At 35.2% G+C, this 25,292-nt stretch overlaps 1 protein-coding gene across 1 annotated transcript in view; it reads left to right on the forward strand.

Annotated features, from left to right (window-relative positions):
• Positions 1 to 25,292, forward strand: part of LOC149772735 (glutamate receptor 3-like) — a 109,952-nt gene that overhangs the window by 956 nt on the left and 83,704 nt on the right. The window lies entirely within an intron of this gene.

The following is a 25,292-nucleotide window of genomic DNA, read 5'->3' on the forward strand; positions in this document are numbered from 1 at the left end:
TTTCCACGTGCCCTGTGCTTAGGTAGCATAGCACAACTACAAATATATAATGCATTCCCCGACTGACGTTTACATTCAAAAAAGTACTTTATCAAGAATGTACTTTCTACGTTGAAGCTCTTTTGTTTGAGAAGTTTAATAAAGACGGTATTTTTTCTAATGATTGATGCAACAACAAAGGTGGTATAGCTACACTCGTTGCATTTCGTTCTGCGTGGTAGTTTACAGGTCCATTCAGACGAATGTTTCTTTGCAAGTTAACACCTTTGATGAAGATCTTACAATGATGCATCGTGCTGCAAGTTTGGCAAATATGAACATAATTTATAATGGCCCACCTAATCACTATTCGAAACACGAAGTCCTATTATTTTTCATTTATTTTTCTATGTTCAGAATGTACTGTTTCAAACAGAACGATATGTATTTTTATATCACGTGATATTTTTTGTTAACGACTACTTCACTTTTTGTTTTACAAGATTGTACATCACATTTCAGAATTGCTCGTGGACGTGTTTCATTTTATCTTTTTTATTTTCTATGTTATGTTTTCACTGAAATGACCCAATTAAGATTAGACTATGTCTCGTCAAACACCGATTAAGCATTGATTTGGAGGAGACCGGATGTTTACACTTTTCTTATCCTGTAAATCTAAAGACTAGTTTTCGTGACAAATAAACCTCTCGATTGAGTTTAGATTTCTATTTCACTTCATGTCACATAGCGACTTGCGTACTTTTTAAAGTTTTTCTCAAAATGTTTTATTTTTGTGTGTCTGCATTTGCTTTTTTAAAATTTTGTAATTGTATTGTTTTGCATGTTGGGAGAGATGAACATTAAAACAATCTGTTTCAAAACGTGAGCCCATACTTGGTCAATTTTGACTACATACATATTGTTTTAACCATACTGTCATTTCTCAAGATGAATTTTGTTGCAATATTCTATATAATCTAACAATAATCCACTGCCACGTGCTTTTTTGAAATAACCAAATATTGACGCGATCTTTATATAGGTAATTACTGTGTAAGTTCCATAGTTTGTCATTATAGTTCTACTATTACTTTGTATGTTCAAGATATGGTGTTTAGTTCCGTTAGGCAAGAAAATAATTTTATTTTGCACTTAGAGGATTTGTAGTATATGACTGTCATTGAACAAGATGAAATTCACAGATTCTTTTATTCCAACAATTATTTATTCAAATACAATAATTTCATCTTGATGAGCTGATTTATCCATCCCTGTGAAAGTGTATGCATGGAGAGTATTTTGGATACTTTGCAGATTGGAAAAAAGAAATATGGTCACAGTTGGTAGTTCCCTGTTATGGCAAACGATAAATGTATTATTGAATAAAAGAAACTAATTATTATTTTCAGAATGATAATCCTTGTGTCTTTAGTTTTACATGTTTTACAAGTTTTACAAGTTTTATAACATTTATTGTATATCATGCTTTTTATGAAACTCGTATGGAGGAAATATATATCACTGTCTTTATCGACCTGTTAACCTATCTCTCTCTCTCTCTCTCTCTCTCTCTCTCTCTCTCGATTGATCAAAGTTACGTGCATGTTTGAATCATCGCAAATGCTAGCATCCAGTCATAAGCATATAGCGTAACATTAGACTAGTAGCACTGTTTCTAATTTTGATATCAGGGAAACACGATATTACCTTAATAAAAATGTTCGCCTAATAATTTTGTTTTTCTGAACGCATATATTACCTTGTTTTGTTAGCATATTCACGACTCTCACATTCTCTCAAATAAAAAAGCCGTAAAGTATATGAAAGACGAAAGACGAAAATGGTTTATATACCAATATCATTATACTCTTCATACTAATGTTCAAGCTGTATTTTTACACCATAATCTAATGCATGATTTTTCTGTCAGTTGATCGAATTACAATGGTAACCATATCAAATATCACTTTTTAAATTACAGGCGAAGGAAGGTGCATATATGTATAGTGTGTGTGTGTGTTTCTCGAAAAAATAATAGAGAGAGAAAGAGAGAGACAGAGAATAAAAGCTTTTACTCTTTGAGTAGATTCCTTGAATTCTTTGTTACAGAAAACCCGTTTATAGACGAATTAGTATTTATCTTGTATGGAATGTGTCAATGTGTTGACAATATCATAATATAAACACAATGTGTTTGCTACATATCATAGCATGCAGAAATAACGAGGACAAGTTAGAATAATTGCTTGGTTTGTTACATCAAGCCTTTGTCAATACAATCTATTCTGTATGGGCAGCCTTTGTTAACAAAACAGATTTGTTAGAGGCAGCCTTTGATAACTCGATATATTCTTCATTAGAAGCCGTCTCTAATAATAGACTATATTCTTTAGATGCAGACATCCAGAACCCAATATAATGTTTTTATAAGGGGCCTGCGATGGAACCTGATTTAGGTTCTCTATGCAAATGTATACTGGTCAAGTCAGATAGGTATATTAGACTGGAGGCAGTCAACGAAATGTACCGCAGTGAACACCTTTTGTGCATACGTTTAGGTCGAATTGGTAGCCAGTGAGCATTACAGAGCAGGGAGTTGTAATGCTCAGCTTGTATACTCTTAGGATGACATGTTTTTGAATTATTTTCAACTTGGTGTGGTTGACACAAAGACCAGGAATTATAATAATTTAGTCGTGTATATCCTAAAGAACACAAAAGCCTTTAAGTGGTATAAACCGAAACGAAGTGATCAAGGTTTCGTATTGACTGTAAATTTAATGTTGGTATTTGAGTTCTATTTGACATATGGAATGTCTCTTATTAGCAAACATATATTGGGGGTTAGGGACCGATATGTAGAGATGGCACATGACGCGGAGGTGATCTCGTGGAATATATAATGTAACAAATATATTCATTAGGGAGAAAATTGTAAAGCTGCGCGTCATCCTGATGGTGAGTAGAAATATATATTAATTTCATCTTACCATTGTTTCCCCCCACCCCCACCCCGCTCACCCATAGAACAGATTGAATTTTTTTAATTAAACTTATAACCTTAAATATTCTTATATCCTAGCGTAGGCCGTTTTAATGAAACACTATTTTCTCAACAACTTTCGTGACATTAAGGCATCAGTGTCTAGCTCAAAAAATACGTGTCAGTCATAATCGGTGAAACATGTACATAACAGGTTTTAACACGAGAGAGCAGCATTCCATGGCCGTAAATCGTCCATCTAAATCGTATAATTATAAAATGTTCCAGATAATTTTCACCTTAAGCTATTATTCGAGCACAAGCATCTGGTGCCCATCCATCTCCTAAATTCATGCAGTACTCACATGGAATTATGAGCCTTTTCATTTTCTAACATTAGTTCAGACCAGTCAGATACCGATATTTTAAACGAGTCAAATTACTACGTCTTTGAAAGAGCACATACCATATGAGATGTATACCCGGTGAATGTTAAAAATACAATAAAATACAGAGCAATAAGTTCTGTTGCCAGCGAAGACCGAAATGGTTATTATTATTGATTAAAAAAATTATTTAATGTTTGAACTTCCTCAAACGTGAAAAGAGGGTGGCACTGATCAAAAGAATTACAAAATGATATAATTTGGAATTCGAAAAAGGAAACTGGTCTTCAGTACCTAAGTTTCCCTACAAGACATCTAAAACACTGGCCGCTTTTACAAAATGTATCCAAAATATTATTATAACATTAATTAAATTCAAATTTAATGAAAGAATTTATGAATTAATTAATGAATGAATGAATGAATTATGTAATTCATTATTTAATTAAAATTCAAAAGTCTGCAAACATTTCTTTGATAGATGTTGAAATTAAGGTTATTTTTGCATGTTTTTGTTGATTTAGTTTTCTTTCTGCCTACCATGGTCAGCTGTAACGTTTTGTTTGCTACAGCAGTAAACATGAGCAATGTAACACAACTGAACATCTTTCCAGATACATAAATCCAGAGAGAAGCATTCTTTCGCTCTGAACCGACTTTGATTCTTTCGATACGATAGGTAATTGGTGATCAACATTTCACTCAAAGAAAACTTTATATAATGCAAGGCTAATCATAATACTCTAACCCAACAACCATTTTTCTAAAAATCTTTTTAATGTGTCCTACGACGTTTGATTTAGCCTCGTTTATATTTTTGTGAATTCCGAAGGCCCATTGATCAGTTTACTGTCATCATTCATTGCTGAGCCTTGCACCCAACCCCATTAAAAAGATATTACACCTGGACACAGTCTAAGTCACTACACAAATCAAACGATCTCTCCCTCGAGTGTATTAGGGCAGCCTATCCATACATAACTAAGAACAATTATCAATTTGTTTTAAAATAATAATATTCATAAGAACTTAACACAACGACATACTGCATAAAATAGTTTATTTACGTGATGCAATGACAATCAAAGATATTCGTATACTGTGACTAATTAATTGAAACCAATCTATTAGTATCATGTTGCTTATTTAAATCATGCATTAAACTTCAAGAAATAATGTGTTCTTACGTGAGCATTACTCCATAATATGAAACATAGCATTTCATGAACTTCAAAGAAGTGCTGTTCTTGTAAAAATACAATGTCCAGTTACATGTCAAACATTTGGAATTAGACAAATTATCTATTTCAAACTTAAAGAGCTGAAAGGGGCGATTGTGGCTTTAGTTTATATAAATAGCTCACTGGATTCAGGCTGTTATATTCGAACAGCTATGGATATTACTGTAGAAGGTGATGATGTCGCAGTGAGCATTGAGAATATCGGACAGCCACATCCCATCGTAAGAAATGTGTTTCATGCCATGCCTGTCTGTGTAAATGGAATTAGTTTGATCGAAAAGAGGACAAAAGAAGATATAAAAAACAGTACAAAATATATAATGGAACAAGACGCAAATAATATTAATGGAATATATCCCAGAGTAAGATGATAAAAGTGGACGAAGTGCATCTTAAAAGCATTATATAAGAGGTGGATTATTAATTATCTAGAATTCTAGATGGTTACAAAATTTCTAGTCAATGTTTTAATCAAATTTGGCCATAATGGTATTGTATAGTAATGGTACAGGAATTGACGTGCATACGATTTAATGAATAAAGCTATCGGTAGTGGAAATTAAGGTGGATATTGTTAAGAATCTATGAACTGAGGCTAAGGAACAAAATTAAGCAAGAACCAGTAAATTTTGTAATATTCAACCAACAATTTATTTACCTGGAATACAAAGTGCAAATATAAAAAGTACATGAAGTATTGTGAATGAAATTCCATATAGTCTTAAACGTATGCTAAGTCCGCAGGTAGAATTCCGAATGAATTCCAGTGGTGTTACGAACGAATTGCATGCTTGAAATTTCAAATGAGCCATTAGACTGGAATGTAACATTAATCAAGCCGCACCCCACACCCTGCATAAAAACAAGTGCGTTAGAAGAAGACTCCTCAGACAAAGGCCAACACAAATGACTCAAGATTTTCCTTGTAAGTCTTACTGACACCTGACTAACCATATAAATAAGGAATCCTCTTTTTTATGACTTCGGATAAAACATGTGACGGTGCATTGACGAATCGTAACCAGCAGGGTCATCAGGTAATCTACATTGTGTTACAAGGACCCCACTTTCGCAATATAAGAAGCGGGTACTTGTGTGACTACACGTTTGCTAATATCCCTGTCAAACAAAAAATTCATAGGATCATGTTCCTGTTCGACAATGAGTAATTGTATTTTGTCACCCTCATTAACATATAGTGACTTGGTAGTAAAAAGAGGATCACTGTGATCAATATCTTAAACTGCTCTATATGCACTTCATAAGAACACTTTCACTTGAAGACGATGTCTAACATACAGGCAATGTAACAGCTCAAAATGCTCAAAGAGGCTCTGAATTGTTACTGTGTCCTTTACTGTTTTAACACGGATAAGATTTGCAGAATCATCAGCAATTACTTTAGAACCTTTATAAGTAAATGGGTCATAATTCTCCGTAATGAAATAAGGCTGTGGTTTGTTGTTTGTTTGACAATATATATATATATATATATATATATATATATATATATATATATATATATATATATATATATATATATATATAGCAATCCTCTCTGCGCCGTCTGGTGCTTAAGGCGACAGCAAGGGAGCACCATTTTGGTCTGTCGGCTGCTGTTATGGGGGCAGTCTGCATGGTGAGGCCTCTAGTCTTGAGTTCTCGCTCCACGGTCCGGCGCCAGATCTCTTTGGATCTGCCACGGTTCCTTTTCCCCTGTGGAGTCCATCTCAGTGTCATCCTTGGTAGTGAGTCGTGTGGCATTCTGCAGACGTGATCGAGCCATCTCCATTGACGAGTTGCAATGGTCTCAGTGATGGTGCTTGCGCCCGCTCTGTGCCGGAGTTCCTCGTTCGAGATCATGTTTGGCCAAAAGATCTTCATGATCCGTCGCAGGCACTTGGTCTGGAAGACTTCGAGCTTGCATTCTATCTTAGCAGTGGTCTTCCAAAAGGATGCTCAGCACGTTGCTCTTGAAGATACGAATCTTCGTGTGGGCGCTGCGGTTTGTTGTCTTCCAGATGGGCTTCAGAATTGCGAAGGCCTGGTTGGCCTTGCTGATTCTTGTGGTGACTTCCCTTGTGCAATCTCCATCCGTGGCGACCTAGCTGCCCAGGTACGTGAATTCGTCTACTTCTTGCAGAGGCTGGTCGTTGATGGTGATTGGGTCGCCCACTCTAGTGTTCTTCCTCAAGATTTGTGTCTTCCCTATGTTGACTCGAAGACCTATGGTGCTTGCTGTCTGTTCCAACTGTTGTGTCTTCTGTTGGATATTCTGGTGTCTGCTTGCTAGCAACCCGATGTCGTCGGCATAATCCAAGTTATCCAGCATTAAGGTCAGCGTCCACTGTATTCCTTGCCCCTGCCCTCTGTGGTGCGGGGCTTGATCCAGTCAATGGCCAGTGAGAAGAGGATCGGCGAGAGAATGCATCCTTGCTTCACTCCGGTTTCCACCTTGAATGGTTCAGTGAGTAGGTTGTTGTAGATGACTCTGCACTCAAAGTTTTCGTACAGGGGCCTGATGACGTTGACAAGTTTCTGGGGGATGCCGTAGTGTCGTAAGATATTCCACAGAGAGGCTTGGTGCAGGTTGTCGAAGGCCTTCTCAAAGTCCACAAAGACCACATAAAGGGATCCATTCCACTCATGGGACTGCTCAAGGATCTGTCTCAGAACGAAGATGTGGTCGATGCAGGATTTGCCCTTCCTAAAGCCTGCCTGTTCCTGGTGTAGGATGTCGTCCACAGCTGTTGTGATGCGTTGGAGAATGATGCGACTGAAAATCTTACTGGAGATGGATAGTAAGTGTGATTCCTCGCCAGTTGTTGCAGTTCCCCAGATCTCCTTTCTTGGGAAGTTTGACGATGATTCCTGTTTTCCAGTCATTTGGTACTTCTTCACTATCCCAGATCTTTTGGAGACTCTGGCAAAGAAGCTGCGGTGTCTTTGTGTTTTCTGCCTTCAGCATATCGGGACATACACCATCATCGCCAGGTGCCTTCCCATTCTTCAGCTTGTGGATGGCCTGCTTGACCTCCTCAACAGTGATGTCGTCGCAGTTCATGTCAAGGTCCTCCTCTGCTTCAAGAATGTCAGCGAGTACTGGTGGGTCTGGACGACTCAGTATGGACTCAAAAGTGTTGCTTCCATCTCTTCAGCTTCTCCTCCTCCACTGTGACATGAGTTCCATCTGCATCTCTCACTGGAAGGTCGTGGTGCTGGCCGTAGTCGCCCTTCAGCTTCTTGGTGTTCTGGTACACCGTCTTCATGTCTTTCTGCTCTGCTGCTGCCTCCGCCTCCTTTGCCAGTCTCTCTGTGTATTCTCTCCTGTCTCTCCTTGCTGATTTCTTCACCTCCTTGTCTTTTCCTCTGTACTCCTTTGAAATTCTCTCTTTCAGTCTTGGCGACTTGGAGTCCAAAAGTCTCTTCTTAATCTGTCTTCTCTCGTCTATGCGAGTCCAGGTCTCTCCTGATATCTACTCTGTCTTCTTACTATTCCTATAACCTAAAACTATTTCTCCTGCTTCCCTCATTACTCTGTTTAAATTGTCGATGGTCAGCGCTGTCTCATCTTCTAGAACACTAAACCTATTCCTTAGGGCCAGCCTAAATTCTTCCTTCACTTTTGGATCTTTCAGCTTGGCCACATCGAAGCGCTGATTCCTGGAGACCCCTATTCTAACTTTCCTAAGCTTTAAAGTCACCTTGGCCACCAGAAGACTATAGTCGCTGCCGATGTCAGCGTGCCACATCACTCGCACGTCCTGCAGGGAGTGTTTCCATCGGCCGTTGATGACGGTGTGGTCGATCTGGTTCTGAGTTCTGCCGTCTGGTGACGTCCATGTAAGCTTGTTGATGTCCTTGTGCTCGAACAGGGCCCCTCCTATGACCAAGTCATTCTCTTCACAAAAGTTGACCAGTCTTTCCCCGTTGTCGGTCATCACACCTACTCCATGGCGCCCCATGGTCCTCTCTCTGTCTTTATTGTCGCAGCCGACCCTAGCGTTGAAGTCACCAAGTAGCAACAGCATGTCATGTCGAGGGATGTCCTCTAAAACGGTTTGAAGAGCGTCGTAGAAGGTGTCTTTGTCCTCTTCTTCCGCGTCGTCTATTGGTGCATAGGCCACAACAACAGACAGCTTGGCGTACTTGGAGTTCATCCTGACGTACAGCAGGCGCTTGTTCACTGGCCTCCACTGTAGAACGGTATTGTTCTTGTCCTTGCTGATAATGATGGCGACCCGCTCCCGGTGGTCATTGTCCTTCCTTCCGGACCAGATGATGACTTCTCCGGAGTTCAACTTCTGCTTGCCGGCACCAGTCCATCGTGCTTCCGTTACACCCATGAGGGTCAAGTTGTAGTGATTCAACTCGATCACTGCTTGTGCCAGTTTTCCAGTCTGGTTGAGCGTTCGCACGTTCCAGTATCCAACTCTGATCTATGCTTTTGTCGTCAGGAGTTCCGCTATCGGGATGGGGACGTCCTTGCTGTTTTGTTCTCCATCCGTCATAGAGCCAGTTGCCTGGTATGCTTCTCTCCCCGCGCCGGTTGTCGTTTGTTTCCTTGTTGTCGTTTCCGTAGCAAGAGTTGTTTTAACGGGGTGGTGTTGCTAGCCCCACGCCCAACCCTCCACAATGCAATATATATATATATATATATATATATATATATATATATATATATATATATATATATATATATATATATATATATATATATATATATATATATTGCATTCACTACATATTGGAGACCTCGGCCACTTCGAAGAAAGATCGTTTGAAATAGCTCTGTATTTATTGTCTCGCTACGTTTTCAATCTGTATCAATCGTCAATAACGTACGAGCAGAATATTCTGAAGTTTCTACCCTTTTGCTCACCATGGTAGTTTTGACAACTACGTATACGCAATTCTCAAAATCTTCAACTAATCTGAGTTGTCTGAGATTATTGTAATCTTAATTAACCTTTTGGCTGAATACCACATATCAAACAGATGCTCTTTTTCCTTTGCAAATGCGACAGGAGTCTGTCCAGTTTCGTTTGTACAGTTACGAAATATGTGTCGATGTGCATTTTGTATCAACTCATCACCCTTCAAGATGTTGCCTTAATTAGGGTATGATTACTACATTCTTACTGACAGTGAAGTGTATACTGGTGTGTTTGTGTAATATTGTTTTTTAACGTAGCTTTATCAAGTTTAGTCAAATCGCTACGATCTCCGCAGCTTGGCATTTATAGTGACGTCTAGGAATAGGGTGTCATGCCGGCGACACATAACATAATGCCTCCACCCAGTTCGATTTCCCGACACGAGGCAGAACAGTACTAACATTAGCCTCATAACGATGAGCGCCAAACGAGGCAGCTGCACTTTGCAATAATATATTCCAATGCACTTTATCATTTTAGAAATGTTCTCAACATGTTCAGCCACTTTTTTTAAAAAAGAGTACTAACCTAATAGCTCTGGTAATATCAAGCTCTGAACTTGTTTGCAAACGGGGGGTGGGGTGTATGCAGGCCAGTTCTAATTGTTTTAATTTCAATTGCACTTCTTTGTTTCCTCTGTATATTTCCTCTTGGCATTCATATTTGTATTTGCCAACCTTCCCATTCTTTCTCTCTCTTTCCTCTTTTTGCAATTGTATTTGGCTTTCTTCTTTCTGTTTTCTCTCCGTTTCCTCTTTCTACAATTAAAAATGTTTTCACTTTCTGATATTAAATTTCAATCATTTGTTTCTGAAGCTGGAACTGTAGTAACTCTAATTCAAACTGTATTCTTAATTTTCAATCATATTAATGTCATTTCAGAACAGCACAGAGGCTTATAAATCAAATCCAAAGCAATTTTTATCACAAACATTTTTTCCAACAAATTATAGACCAAGATACTTTTCTGTTTCTTGCTAAATTAAAAAGCTTCTCTTCTGGAAGATCATAGTTTGGGATAAACTGAAGCAATACATCCTTTTTAAACGATTCGAACCCATCTTCATATATTGTGATAGCTTGAGGATTCATTACAATTTTCTCAAGTATGAGAAATTAACATACAAAAGACGAAACGTTCAAAAACAAAGTGAAGTCAGAGCTTAAACACAAATTGAAGTTTTCCTAAAGATTGTACCATTAAGATGACGTGATATTTTTTGTCCTCTTGTTATAAATCAGGTTTTAATATTATGGTTATTTAGAATTACTCATATAATATTTTAAGATCAATGCAATGAATTTAATTCGTGTTTCAGATTTAAATATGTAAATTACTTTGTTATTACAAAGTGATCAGTAATAATTACGGAATAATTCACAATTCTTGGACTATTGTGAATTTATTCAAGGATATTTTGTATTATTCATTTATTATACATTAAAACAATCATCAAATGGTCACATTCCATAATATTGGTACGCCAATACCTTCAAGATAGGAATTCATTCGAACCACCATTGGAACATTATACTTTTCGACTATTTTAGATTCATTTCTCAATACCGCAAGTTCTTTAAAACTTTTCACTTTGAACTCTATGTGAATCATTAGTTTTTGAATTTTACAAAGGACGATGATTTTCACTATATTCTGTTACTCGTCTTAAGACCATGGAGTTATAAATAAACATTGGGGCTCCTCCACGATACAAATTTCTTTACGTCAAACTGTCAACAAAATTCTTCCAGGAATATTTAAAGGTAACGAAAAAGATTGTATTTGGAACTCTAAATCCAGTACACATATGCATCCATCATGACAGTATGCATCCATGCCAAACATCCTACCACAAATTATGGACAAAGGTTAATCACAAGATAGAAATTAAATCAATATAACAAAAATGTAGCCTTAATTAGATAATTTATTCATATTGACCTTACAATGAACGTTCTACTGCAGCGTTTGCTATCAATATCAACAGATTTGATGTCATACATATTGCTAAATTCATATAACTGTTAGAATTTCACGAAAAGTCGGATGCTTTTCTCCACATTTCCTTGCTGAACATTGTATGGACTGCAGATGCATTCAGCAGGGTATTATACTTTATTATGTTTTATCAGGTATCACATCATATCTGGAATTTTTATTATCATTCTTATTATTATTATTATTATTATCATTATTATTATTATTAGTAGTAGTAGTAGTATTTTTATTATTATTATTAGTAGTAGTAGTAGTAGTATTTGTAGTATATTATTATTATTATTATTATTATTATTATTATTATTTGTTTTAATATATTATTATCATTATTATTATTATCATTATTATTATTATTATTATTATTATTATTATTATTATTATTATTTTATTTTTCTTTATCATCAAACTCTGTATAAAGCTAACAGAGGCTTTTCTACCTTGTTTTAGGAACTACTTTCAAGGCTGTTCATAACTGACTAGAATCCCTTTCACTTGCCCACAGTATTCCTAGAAACGCAGTTCATGTTCGATTTCATCCAATGTGATTGACAGCCACTTCTCCTTGTCACTAAGTGAATTATTCTTAAGTGTCACCGGTATGGCGCATGATATTTAACTGAATGAAATAGGACATACTATCGCCATAAGTTTTAGCCATTTCGTCTCACTACCAAGCTCTCCCACCTATGTTGAATTATACGTTACCAATATCCTTTTAATGGAGGTTGCCTATAGATTCTAACACGTCTGGTGTGAGTATAAAAATTAATTGCAAAGCAAAAACATTAATATTTACAAAGATTAAGATATATATATATATATATATATATATATATATATATATATATATATATATATATATATATATATATATATATATATAGAGAGAGAGAGAGAGAGAGAGAGAGAGAGAGAGAGAAGATTTTATTTAATATTGATTGGTAGCCTGAACAGGAGAAATAAACAGATTTTTTTATTATTGAAGTCTTAAAACTGTTTCTAAAAATTCAAGAAAAGTGTAGATTGCATTGCGTAATAAATATATCTAGAACAACGAATACGCTCTGATTCACCATGTTAGAAACAGTTGAATCCTGCCTAGTTTTTTATTAGGCTGTATGAGTAAATGTAACAAAGAGAGGTAACTGTTTCTTCAGACTATTAGATTGATTACTATTCTCCAAATCATGCTCTGACATATAGATTGAATGTAATAAATTCAATACAAATTTAGGACATGTCTTTATCAGTTTTGCTTTCCCTATACTTAAGTTATATATTATACCCATGTGAATTCACCCTCATTACCCAGTTAATAACTCCCCTAATTACACGTCTGGCCCCCCTTCCGTCACCCATCCAGCCATCTATCCATCTTGACCTGACAAATATTACAACACACGTTGACATCTAAATAAATATCTATAATGGGTTGAACATTTGAATATCATACTTAACGAAGTTACATTTTGATAGTATCCATACCATTCTGATCAAACTGTTTTCATCTCCACCCAGGGCCGGCGCTACTATATAGGCAAACTAGGCAGCCGCCTAGGGCGCTGATTTCGGCGTGGGGGGCGCATTTTTTATTTTTTTTAATTGTTTATAAATTTGGAAATTGATATTTTCCGGGGGGGGGGGGACGCCAGAATCTAACCTTACCTATAGGGCCAGATAGTCTGGCCGGGTCTGGCGCCGCTCTGTCTCCACCCTCCCGATCTCTAAATACATTTGTGAATTAATGATAAACGTGGTGGATGAACATATTCATTTTGTTGTAATCTACAAACAAATGTTACACATATTGGTCCACAGGACAAAAAGATCAAAAACATAATTGTTCAACTTTCTTCATAACCACGTCACATAATCTTATTAAACAATCATGAAATGTTCAACGTGACAAGTTTTAGTTAATGATGTTTCGTTTAACCGCAAAAAAAAAAAAACAACAGATATTATCTGGCTTCATCCATTTAGAACATTGTTTTAATGTTTGTAAAAGAATTATTTATGTCAAACTTTATAATGTAAAGATTAATATATTTTGTAACATATATATATATATATATATATATATATATATATATATATATATATATATATATATATATGTGTGTGTGTGTGTGTGTGTGTGTGTGTGTGTGTGTGTGTGCATAAAGTAATAAATAAAGATAGAGAGAGACAAAGAGAAAGAGAGATTATTACACATCAGCCATTTAGAATCTTGTTTTAATGTTTTTAAAAGTACTATTATAATTTAGGTCAAACTATAAAAAGAAAAGATATTTATATTTTCTACTATTTATATATATAGATATGGATATAGATATATATATATATATATATATATATATATATATATATATATATATATATATATATATATATATATATATATATATATATATATATTTGTTTGAGGATTACAAGACCAGAGCCACATTTTTCCCTCGGCTATACTACCCCGAGTCTCTATCTTGGGTTCCTTAGGATAGGACATTGTATTTGGAGTTATACCCCGCTGAATCTGTCTGAGGTCTGGCGCTCCAGAGTGCGACAGATTTCTACGCCAGTGGCATACCGTCTTATTCTGGCTTTTTGTCGCCGACTTGTGCGCCGAATGAGTCGCTGGGTCGCTGTGTCGTCGAATGTTTGTGATGTTGTAGCCGACTGAGTCGCTCTGGTCGAGGACTGAATCGTTGTCTTGGTCAACGTGTCGACCACTGGGTTGCTGACTTGGTCGCAGATTCGCGCACTGAATCGTGGACTTGGTCGCAGTGTCACAGACTGGGTCTCAGCGCCATGGACTGTGTTGCTGACTTGGTCACAGGTTAGCCGACTGCTTCGCTGAGAGAGTTGCATTGTCGTTGAATGTGTCGCAGAGTCTCCGACTGGGCCGTATAATTTGGTGGCATAGTCGCATGGTCGCAGATTCGTCGACAGAGTGTATGCTATAGTCAGATTTGACGTTAAGGAAAACAAACAAGTCATTCTGATAAAAGGGATAAAACAGATAGAAAATCCAAACGATTTTAATGAGACCTGTGACATGAGACATGAGAGACATAAGACATAAAAAAATAGCATACACAGCACCAGATACACATTTAATAAGTCTTTATTTTCGGTTCCATTTGTTTTTGGTTGTTTTGGCAAACAAACAAGACATGCCTCTCAAATGATAGGTAGATCCAGTTTGCTTTAAATCGAGACATATGTGAAAAGGGTAAATTGGAAATTACTTCCCTTTTTTAATACTTATTTTAAAAATAAACAAGTTTTAAATGACTTATGGGAACTTGGATATACCATATGTGCAGTCCTCACTTAAAAAATCATGGAGTACGCACCCCATAATCACAAACATGGCAACGTTTGGGAACCAGCTCGGGATCCATGATCAGTACTGTATCTTAGGACAGTCAACCCTGAATAAAATGCAATGTTTAAATAATTATTTTTAATCAAAATTATTTTTATTCAAAATTCTCTTCGAATTTTTACTAACATTAAACATCATAGATCTGAGGAGGGAAACACCAACATATATAAAAAAATTATTTCGGAAATATAGGGGACTCTTCAATGGTTACAAGTTTATATATCTGGAAGATGGCGACTGACCCATATATAAAGAAAATGCGAAATATACTTCGAATTACATTTCAATGAATGTCATATAAAACTTGAATTTAGACCCTTTGGATATATTTTATCCAGACGGTGAATCTAATATGTTTTCTTCAAAAGACTTTCCATCACCGAATTATGAATCGGCTGAAATGAAAAATCTTGTAAAGTGTGGAAACTGTCATTAAAGTGTGCGTCGACATGAAATAAAAACGATTTATTTAGATAATTAGTTATATCAAAGCTATGTTGATTCATTCGTTTAAATACTGGTTGACTTGTTTGTCCAATATATGATATTCTACAAATGGTAAGGTGGTTCAATAAATATCATTTTATCTGGCACATTTTGAATCATGATGCATTGTGAATGTTTCTTATGTTTTGCTAAAATTGAAATAAGTATTTTCAATTATGTAAGAACAGTCCGAATATCAAGAAATATTATATTTATTTGATGAGCCTTTTAAATGAATATTTTTTTTTGGTGTTAGAATTAATTAGGAAATCTGTAAGATTCGTAGTCCTTTTGTGAGCGAGCGTGTGCCTGATTTTGTGTATGGATTGAACACATCTATTGCAGGATAATTCTAACAAATTCCTATATTTATTGATTTTGGAGGACACGAGGAATATTCAGCATATTAATGAAATTTATGTTTTAAACATTTGTCGTAGCAGTGATATAATTATTTTCAATGTTCGTGACATTAACGTCCACAAACAACCCTTTAGTTTTAGACACGCTAAGCATAAATTAATTGTTAGTTGTAATATATTGATACCAACCATATATTGTTTTGGAGAATTCTACTAGCGCTATCTTCAAGATAAAATCTAAGGTCAATAAATGGAAACAATTTTTGTCTCTGACTTATAGGAACATATATGCATGATGGTATTCACACAGAGGATATTTTCTTTTTCTGCGTTAATACCGGACATATTTCATCCTGTGGTACCAAAACATAATTATATAACGAGTGGAGAAGCCACGAGTTACAATATATAGATTTTAGTACCTTAAGCTGAAATATATCCGGTATTAATTTACGAAAAGAAAATGTTCTTTTGATTATATACGAAACTAACTCAAGAATCAAAGCTTATTAGACGAAACTCACTGGTCGGCACATCCTCAACCCTATCGACTTTCATAATACCTCCTCCCTCTATAGTCTGATCATTTAAATAAAGTGATTTAAAGGTCACCGGCCATATTCTAACATTTTTTATTCATTTTACATCAGATTTGCTTTACATGATTAAAAATAGTTATATTCGCATAAAAAGAATAAAACATCAAATGTAAAGAAGAAATAATAATTTAATTACTCGAAATAGAAGTATACAGCTCGGTTATTCCCCTTAGCTACGATTTCCCACCTAAAGAGGATGCCACCAGGAACTGACGTACTTGCATCCCCACAAGAAGAAGTACATGCTTCTTGTTGTCTAATAAGAAAATGCTATAAACAGTGAATAGAGAACATTTAGATGAAATTAATGAAAACTAATTTACTGTTCAGCATTATATCGATATGCGTGTACGACCAGCTAGATTGTGTCGCTTTCAAAAGTGTTCCATTGTTTCAATTTATTTAAAATTAACGTTAATACAGGTAAAAATGAATCAATGCTGGCTTCCCTATGTGGGCCAACTTTGTAGAAAGCAAAAGAAATCGTCACATTTAAAATAATCCATTTCGATGAATTGTGCCTTAACCTTAGACGACAGAAACCACTTAATGGAAAGTCTATTTTCGTATATGCCTGCAGTGACTTACCGCGATTTCTGTGATCAGATCGATGATGTTATACTAATTATACTACTTGGTGGTTTAAATGACATATCAGAACGTTTAGAACTTGAGGCATGGATAAATGTGATCAGACTATCTACCAAGTATTTCATTAAGATAAAGGATAGTATATATTCGATTCAATAGAGAACTCACACAGAATATAAAGAAAGAAATACTTATACTGGATTACAAACCGATTAGGAAACTATTTTTGTTGTGAGGATACATTTTCAAATGTTCTTTCATATATATATATATATATATATATATATATATATATATATATATATATATATATATATATATATATATATATATATATACACATAGTTTAGTAATGAGATTAATTTATTTATTCGTTTGCTATTGGAAATAATTCAGAGGACTTCATCTGTAACGAATCCACCATTTTTGTGATTCTGTGTATTTCATTGCATTTCTATACTTTGTCTTAAAATCTTCAGAAAATGGAGGAATAAAAGAATATCATCATCATCATCATCATCATCATCATCTCTGTTTATTCCCTTGATCTGTTCGACTTAACATTTACTATCATCCTTCATAGGTCCAAAGACGGCCTGGTATTACATAAGCGAAAATCATCTATTCTCGTCTTTTCATGGATTTTCGCCCTTATTTATATATATATATATATATATCACTGATTATATAAACTTGTACACCTAAACATGATAAACGTCCAAGAGTAATACATCATTATTTTTAGTTCATATTGGTTATGGTAATACTAATAACAGAGTTTGATCAAAGTCTACACTTTACACGTTAAAAACAAATCATGATTATTTTAAACATAACTATCTTTATTCGATGTATTTTACTTACGCTCTTTCTATCCTTCTTTTCATATGTACCATAGAGCTTTCTACGAGATTTAGGAGGATTTAGGACTTTCCCGCCCTCGCCCTATTCAATTCAACAGTTTCAATCCTCTTTCGGTCGGAAAAAGAAAGAACCATTTTGTCCCGTCATAACTCTTTTGATTACATCTATATGCAACACAGGGCAGCATACTTGCTATAAAAATGCACGATTGTAATCAATATCACATAGACATTTACGTGGAGAAATTTAACATATGAATGCCTATGTTGAATAGAAGCGATAAACGAACTTCATATCCGTTTTTGGCACGCGGAATCTACCGATTATTTACGGAGCATGCCGAATATTTTTTTAAAAAAAAGTATAAATGAACATTTGTACAGCGTGCATTCATAACAAATGCGTTTGTTTATGACTATACTAATATCACACGTGTGTACAGTATAGGTGACCCGTGACTTTTACGAAAGCAATATAAATGGCTAGGCCCAATCTGTCGCAGTAAATTATGGTTTGTCGTCTTCTTAACTATCTGACCCTATCTGTAAAGAATGAAAGTCCGATTCAGCGATGCATCACAGCAGGTTTGTCGATGTTGACAATAGAGTAAGGGGACATAACTCCGCACAGAGGCTAACGGCGTCTGGTCAGATTTAATTATCAAAGATGTGTTGTTATGTCTGAAATTAAAGGGAGTTTCTACGTATTTATTATATCTCATAAAGTACTCCTTTGTATTGTTGCAGGTGCAACTTTTGTAGCCTGTCACAATCAAGCGTCGCATGACATGATGGGAAATCAAATATTTTCTCATGTTAAATTATAAGGATATAGTTTTACTTGTGAATATATAAGAATGAAAAAAAGAAAATAATTCGCAAATAAATATTTCTAATGTTTAATGATAAGGATATTGTTTTATCTGTGAATATATAAGAATGAAAAAACAGAAAATAGTTCGCAAATAATTCTCTCGATGACCCTCTTAAGTACATGATCAATTATATTATGTTAAGAAAATTATTAATCTGAAGATTATGGGGAACTAATATCTCGACTTAAGAGAAAAGATCGATGGCCCCCTAGAACAAACTAAATGTCACTACTTAGTACGTATGTTAAATAGTGTATAAGGTGCGATGTACAATGCTGGAACAAAAGTGAGTCGTTTAACCTTACACTACTACCGTCGTTTAACCTTACACTACTACCATCGTTTACCCTTACACTACTACCATCGTTTAACCTTACACTACTACCATCGTTTAACCTTACACTACTACCATCGTTTAACCTTACACTACTACCATCGTTTAACCTTACACTACTACCATATCAATAGCACTGTGCTGATATAAGAGATCTTGTTGTTAAATATTTGACCAAGTGTTGACACCAAAGATTACAATTTACTAACCAGTAATAATATATTAGGTTGGGAAACTTTGAATGCTATGCTATCACCGGCCAAGATAATTATCAAAGAGGTCAAATAAATGCAAAAACATACTGGCCCGATAAATGAAAAACTATTTATTAGGTTTTAAACGTTACCTACAAATTACAACATGAATATTTTTTCTATAACGCTTTAAGATACGCTCGGAATAGACTAAACTGCATTTATTTGGGGCGGGGTGGGGGGGTAATCCGAAATGTGTCCAAATATTTTAATTGTTTGATCTGTATCACATCCGGCTGAATGTCAAACGCGGCTTCAGATACTTGGTGAAAATTTTCCATAGTATCGGTTTCGCTAAATACTTTTTATGCAACCTGCTAATGTATTTTCCATCACTGAATTATTGAATTGCTTCTGGCTTACGTTATGTCGGGCAGACATGGTTGAGCAAGCCTGATGATTTTACTAAACGGGGTTGGTATTGTTGCCGTGGAGGGCAGCGCAACCGACTTCCGTTGCTGCGCAGATCTTTGTTGTGGTCGATCTCGCGTAAACCTGTATATAGGCGTTGATGACACTAACATTGCTCAAACGTGCAGGTGCGATTGTCATGGTAATAAATATCAAGTTAATCTCTAATGTACAGCTGTATCGTATAGGGCTTTCGGTGGATGTCGAACAGGGGGCCGTCAAGGTCCATGAGGTATAACTGATTAATACACATTCGCACCAGACAGCTTTGACACTGAAAATTTCTTGTCTTGTTTGTCTTCTTGTGCGACGACACACTGTTAATTAAAGCGGCTAAAGCCAGGCCAGCTTTTGATGGCAGCTTGATGGTTGGAAAAAATAAATTCCATTGAGACCCGCCCACACGTATCCTTTCTCGTGCGACTCCGTGCCAAACAGTATTTCTCAGCCGCGTGGATTTATCACGCACATGTGCGTTCTCAGTAATACAGTTGTTTCAATTTCTTCAAAGGAATCGTACAAAAAATGAAGAACACTTAATTTATTTCTGGGCATTATACGTGAACCACACGACTGCAATTAAATCTGGAGTTGACAACATATATGCCTGTGTGTGCGTGTGTGTGCGTGTGTTTAGTTTGGATTTGTAACGTAGCCTTGACAAATGTTCACTCATTGTGCTACGATGTCAGCAGTGTGGCAGTTTATAGTGATATATAGCAAAGCGGCATGATGTCGCAGAGATGTAGCATGATGTCTCATCCAGTCACATTATTCTGACACCAGGCCGACTAGCCCTAACACTAACCTCTTAATGCTGAGCGCCAAGCTAGGCAGCTGTTAGTACCATTTTTTTAAGTCTTTGGTATGTCTTCACTGGTGTTCAAACCCGCGACATCCCGCATCCTTGGCGGTCTCTGTAACCACTATGTCAACGGAGCGGTCGACAACATATATGAAATATCTTGTATAGTTATGGTGTGATTTGTAGCATTAAAAGGACCTAGCCGTTTTGACCATCAACTAGCATGACATTATCACCAAGTGGTCTGCTTTGTGTTCTAGTCTATGATTATATACGTAGTATTTCCCATCTGAAACGGGCACTTTTGGGGTAAAAGTGAAATTTTTGCGATTCTCTGTAACACCTCCTTGAGCGTCACCATCATATTGTGATTTTGTCATTATTTAAGCATGGACGTCGACATTAAGCATTTCAAAAGAGTATACAACTTATTTTACTAAAGAGTAACCTCTATATATAAGATTCCTGGACCAGCTTACTATATACATTTAGTTTTAAGGAAAAAAATATTTAATAGCAATAATATATCTGAGGACTTTTATTCTTGGCATGCGCTTTTGTTGTGGCAAATTAATGGGAAGAGTACGCGATTTTGAAGACTTCGTATACTATTTTCATGTAAATATTTGGAATGTGATATATGGTCTTCTATTTTGTTCTTGTTACTAAGTTTATTTTTTTATGAACTTTGTTTGCATTGATGTGGCACATAAAGGATAATGATTTTACGAAATTTTAGCAGTTATCAACAGTTATAGTTTTTTAACTGTCTTTACTACGTCTTCACTCCTCACTCAACAGTATATTGCACTGAAACAATGTGATAAATGTGTTTACTGAAGAAACAAATGAAATTTCCTTTATAGAAATAGGCGATGAACTCAGCTGTTATTGATACCTCCAAAAGCTCTTTCTTGGTGCCTCAGATCAATTTCTGCATTAAAACTTTACTAATATAATTCGTTTAGAAAAACAAACAAGAATACATAACACACACACACACACACACACACACACGTTAACTGTTCTCGACTGATAAAGAATAGAAAACATATTCATCTTAGCAGCAAACTGTATACATATTCAACTATCTAATTTGACAATTGAAATAAATATGGGCATTGATATAACTGAGTAATAAACGGAAACACTACGTCAATTGGTCTATTTCAAAACCGAAAGCGTGATTGAAGACCAGAACACATTCCTGCATCGATTAATGTTTGCCATCTCATGGTTCGATGTCTTAGGTGATTTAGACCCTCATTATGGAGTTATTTCAGATATTTTGGACGAAGATATAATGATATGAATACAAATTATAATAATTGGACCTTAGTCAATCAAACATAATTATTTCCTACAACAGAATAATGCCACATATGAGTGGATCTTCCATTCATTTAATACATCAGAATCATGCATATCTGTTTTGTGTTTCAATCTATTTACACCTAATGTTGCTTTTCATTAAGAAAGCAATTAGGACATATACCTTGAAGAACATTTCAGCAATAGGTGTTACAACATATAAAGTAATTCATTTGGTTGAAAATCGATGAAATATTAGAAAAAGCCAGTGAAATCTGTAAAAGGAGATATATCGGGAAGCAAAAGACTACGGACTGTGCATAGACACAAATCAAAAGTAATTTTTTCAAATGAGATTTAAGTTTAGATAATTTTTAATCTTTTCGCGACGTTTAAGTTCTCCTAATCCTTGAAAGTTTTTATACCGTCCTATATATTTTTCTGTCTACACTTCAATAATTCTAGTCCAAGGAAAACAAGTTGATAACAGACGAACCCGATGTCTTAAATTGTGCCTTGTTTGCTTGGATATAGGAAGATGAGACCAACGTCTTCCATGAAACCCAAATCACTTTAGCTTCAAGTGTTAAACCAGTTTTATTGAACATAACAAGGGATGGTTTTTATTTTTGTATATTCAAAATGTATTAGCTCATCAAATATTATGTATTCCAAGCTTATACAAAATAAAAAAATACCTTTAAACACAATTTTTGTGGCAAAAATAATTTTATTTACATAAATTGCGTAACTCTGTTGTGTATTGTGAATGATATACCTAATATATATATATATATATATATATATATATATATATATATATATATATATATATATATATATATATATTAAAAGTGAGTATCTGATTTTATGTCACACATAATGATACACATCTGTCTTTTGAATGACAATTAACGCGACTGACTACAATCTTTATTAATATCTGATAAAAGCTTTATTTTCAAGTGCACGTGTTTCTCAAGCAACGGGCCAGCTCACAGAAGATTGTCATTCCTCAGTCATTCTAGTAATTAGGAAACATAACATATCAGTGTGATATTATAATGCTCTAAAACATATTTTTGCCTGAGATAGTAGGTTTTGACTGTCTGACTTGTGCGTTGTGGTGATTTCACTTACCCTTAAAAAAACGGGAAATTTTTCAGTTTTAGTTTTGCTGCCTCCTGTGCATTATTGCACGAGTGTGGATAACAATACGGTGAATTGTATGTTGCACTGATAATTTGGACGAATGTTAGAGAATATGTGATTTTCGTCGTGACAAAATATAATTACAGATGATAAGGTAACATTATCCACAGGGAGTTTACTGCATAATCTAATGGTTGTATGTGTAACTCTTCCTGAACAAAGCAGTACAGTGTCTAAATGCTTGGCCGATATTGCGACAGAACGCACGTTCTGGAATTCGTTTTGCTTAGTTTTTGCGTACATCCACATTTTAAAGTAACATATCATGTCCGAATATCAGTCAATTCACAGAATATAGTACGCACACTCTGGCCAAAGCACACAGGATTGGGTTTAGCCCAAGCTTAATGTATTTTGTGGCCACCTTTAGTTCATGTCATCAGATGCCAGATATGTTTCTTGTAGAAGGGTGAAGTTGAGAGATCTTATGCTGATCGTGAACATCGACCAAGAGTAAATATATTTGAAACTAAAAAGATTTTTTACTAGCTGTTACTCGGAAAGACTAATGCAATTAAATGTTCTTGGAGTGTAGAGTTACAAATCTGGCTTCTTCAATATCTACTTCGAAATATAACCAGAACCAGTGCGAGAAAACGATTCAAGTTTGACGTGACTAACTGTGATGAAGATGAGGTTTAGAATAGGACACAACCCGTCTAACACATGGAACTCAACAAAGTTGATTTTATTTCGGCTAATTCTCTTGAGAGCGTTTATATAGGGAGATTTATGAGCACAAAGTAAACTTCAACACTTGCTGATGATATAAGTTGACTTGAAATATAAAGAATGGTCTCTTTTGGAATCCATTTACTCTTGCAAAATGACGCCTTTAGGAACCAATTAATACAGCACCATAAATAAATCACAAGGATTTACATTATACGTAAATTGAATGACTGCCTGCAAGGTGACTTTATGGTAATTTTGTTGGGGATTTTATAACATATATAATGTATTTATCTCACTATTAATAATCGAAACATCGACCTGATCGTATAAATTATAACTTCAATTTAAAATCTAATCAATGTCAGGCAAAATGCTTTTTATACGTATCAATATGTTTACTAATCTATGTAGTGGCGACACTGACCATTGTTATTTTGTCCTAACTTCCTTCTCTCATGAGAAGTAATACATTAGTATTTCCACACAATATTCTCGTCCAATTTCTGACAAATCCAATAATAAAATGATTCAGTATAATTTAGACTGACACTGATCGTTGAACATGCTAGACACTAATTCGCAATTTCTAGCCATTTCACATAATTTAAAGTGACCAACGAAGTCTATGAATGTACTGCTACTTTTCAAATATGTGCTACAAGCTCACAAGGATTATATAGTAAGTTCACATCTTGCATTTCGATGTATTAAGGCTTTATAAAGAAAGAAATATTTTGCCTGACGCTGGAAAAAATGTTATTATGATATTGTTGTGAAATTTTAAATTGAAACGTTTGGCTGCTACTAAACGTGCGTATACGAATACATTCATAATTTTGCCAAGCCTTTTAAAACTATTATCATGTTACGGGGACGTTATTAGCTCTGAACACCCAAAATGGAAAATGTTGTCAGGCGGAACTATGTTGTGGACAATAAAACTATTTAAATACAGTGAGAGAAAAAAAGTGTACTATCTCATTCTTGAGATTCGCTATTATCTATATGATACTTGTAATTAAGAACCATATCACCTTTTATATCTCATATGCTAGCTGTTGTCGAAATGCCTTGTCTGCGTAGCTCCAAATGATAATAGTTATTACATTTTAGATATTGTTACTACGTAGTGTGTTGTTTCCGTCTATCACCTCGTGATATTTGGAGGGATTGGAGGCGTTGATGGACTATTTTCAAATTTTGCTATTGAATAGTCTTCTGCGGCTTAAATGATGAACATTGTAATGCTGTTTAATAGACAGTGAACAATACCTTGGGAAATCAACTATGTTTACAATCTTCATTAAATCAGCATCGTAGATTTGCTAGTTTTGAGCACACTGGGATTTTATCAAGTGGATCATAGTAAAAGTAAATGACGAAAATAACGATTTCAATGCATTCAAAAACCGGATTTTATGATCTTCATCCAGTGCATTTTGAAATTTTTTAAAACTTATGTATTACATAAATTTTGAATTTCCTTTTTCCATGTTACATGGCTACTTAATAATCAGACAATATTCAAGTTTTAGAGAGAGAGAGAGACAGAGAGAGGAGATTGAATCAAGAAGACAACTAAAGATCCGGAGTAAAGA

This window comes from Sinohyriopsis cumingii, unplaced genomic scaffold (assembly GCF_028554795.1).
Source record: "Sinohyriopsis cumingii isolate HCF-2022 unplaced genomic scaffold, ASM2855479v2 utg001182l, whole genome shotgun sequence".
Taxonomy (NCBI): Eukaryota; Metazoa; Mollusca; class Bivalvia; order Unionida; family Unionidae; genus Sinohyriopsis; species Sinohyriopsis cumingii.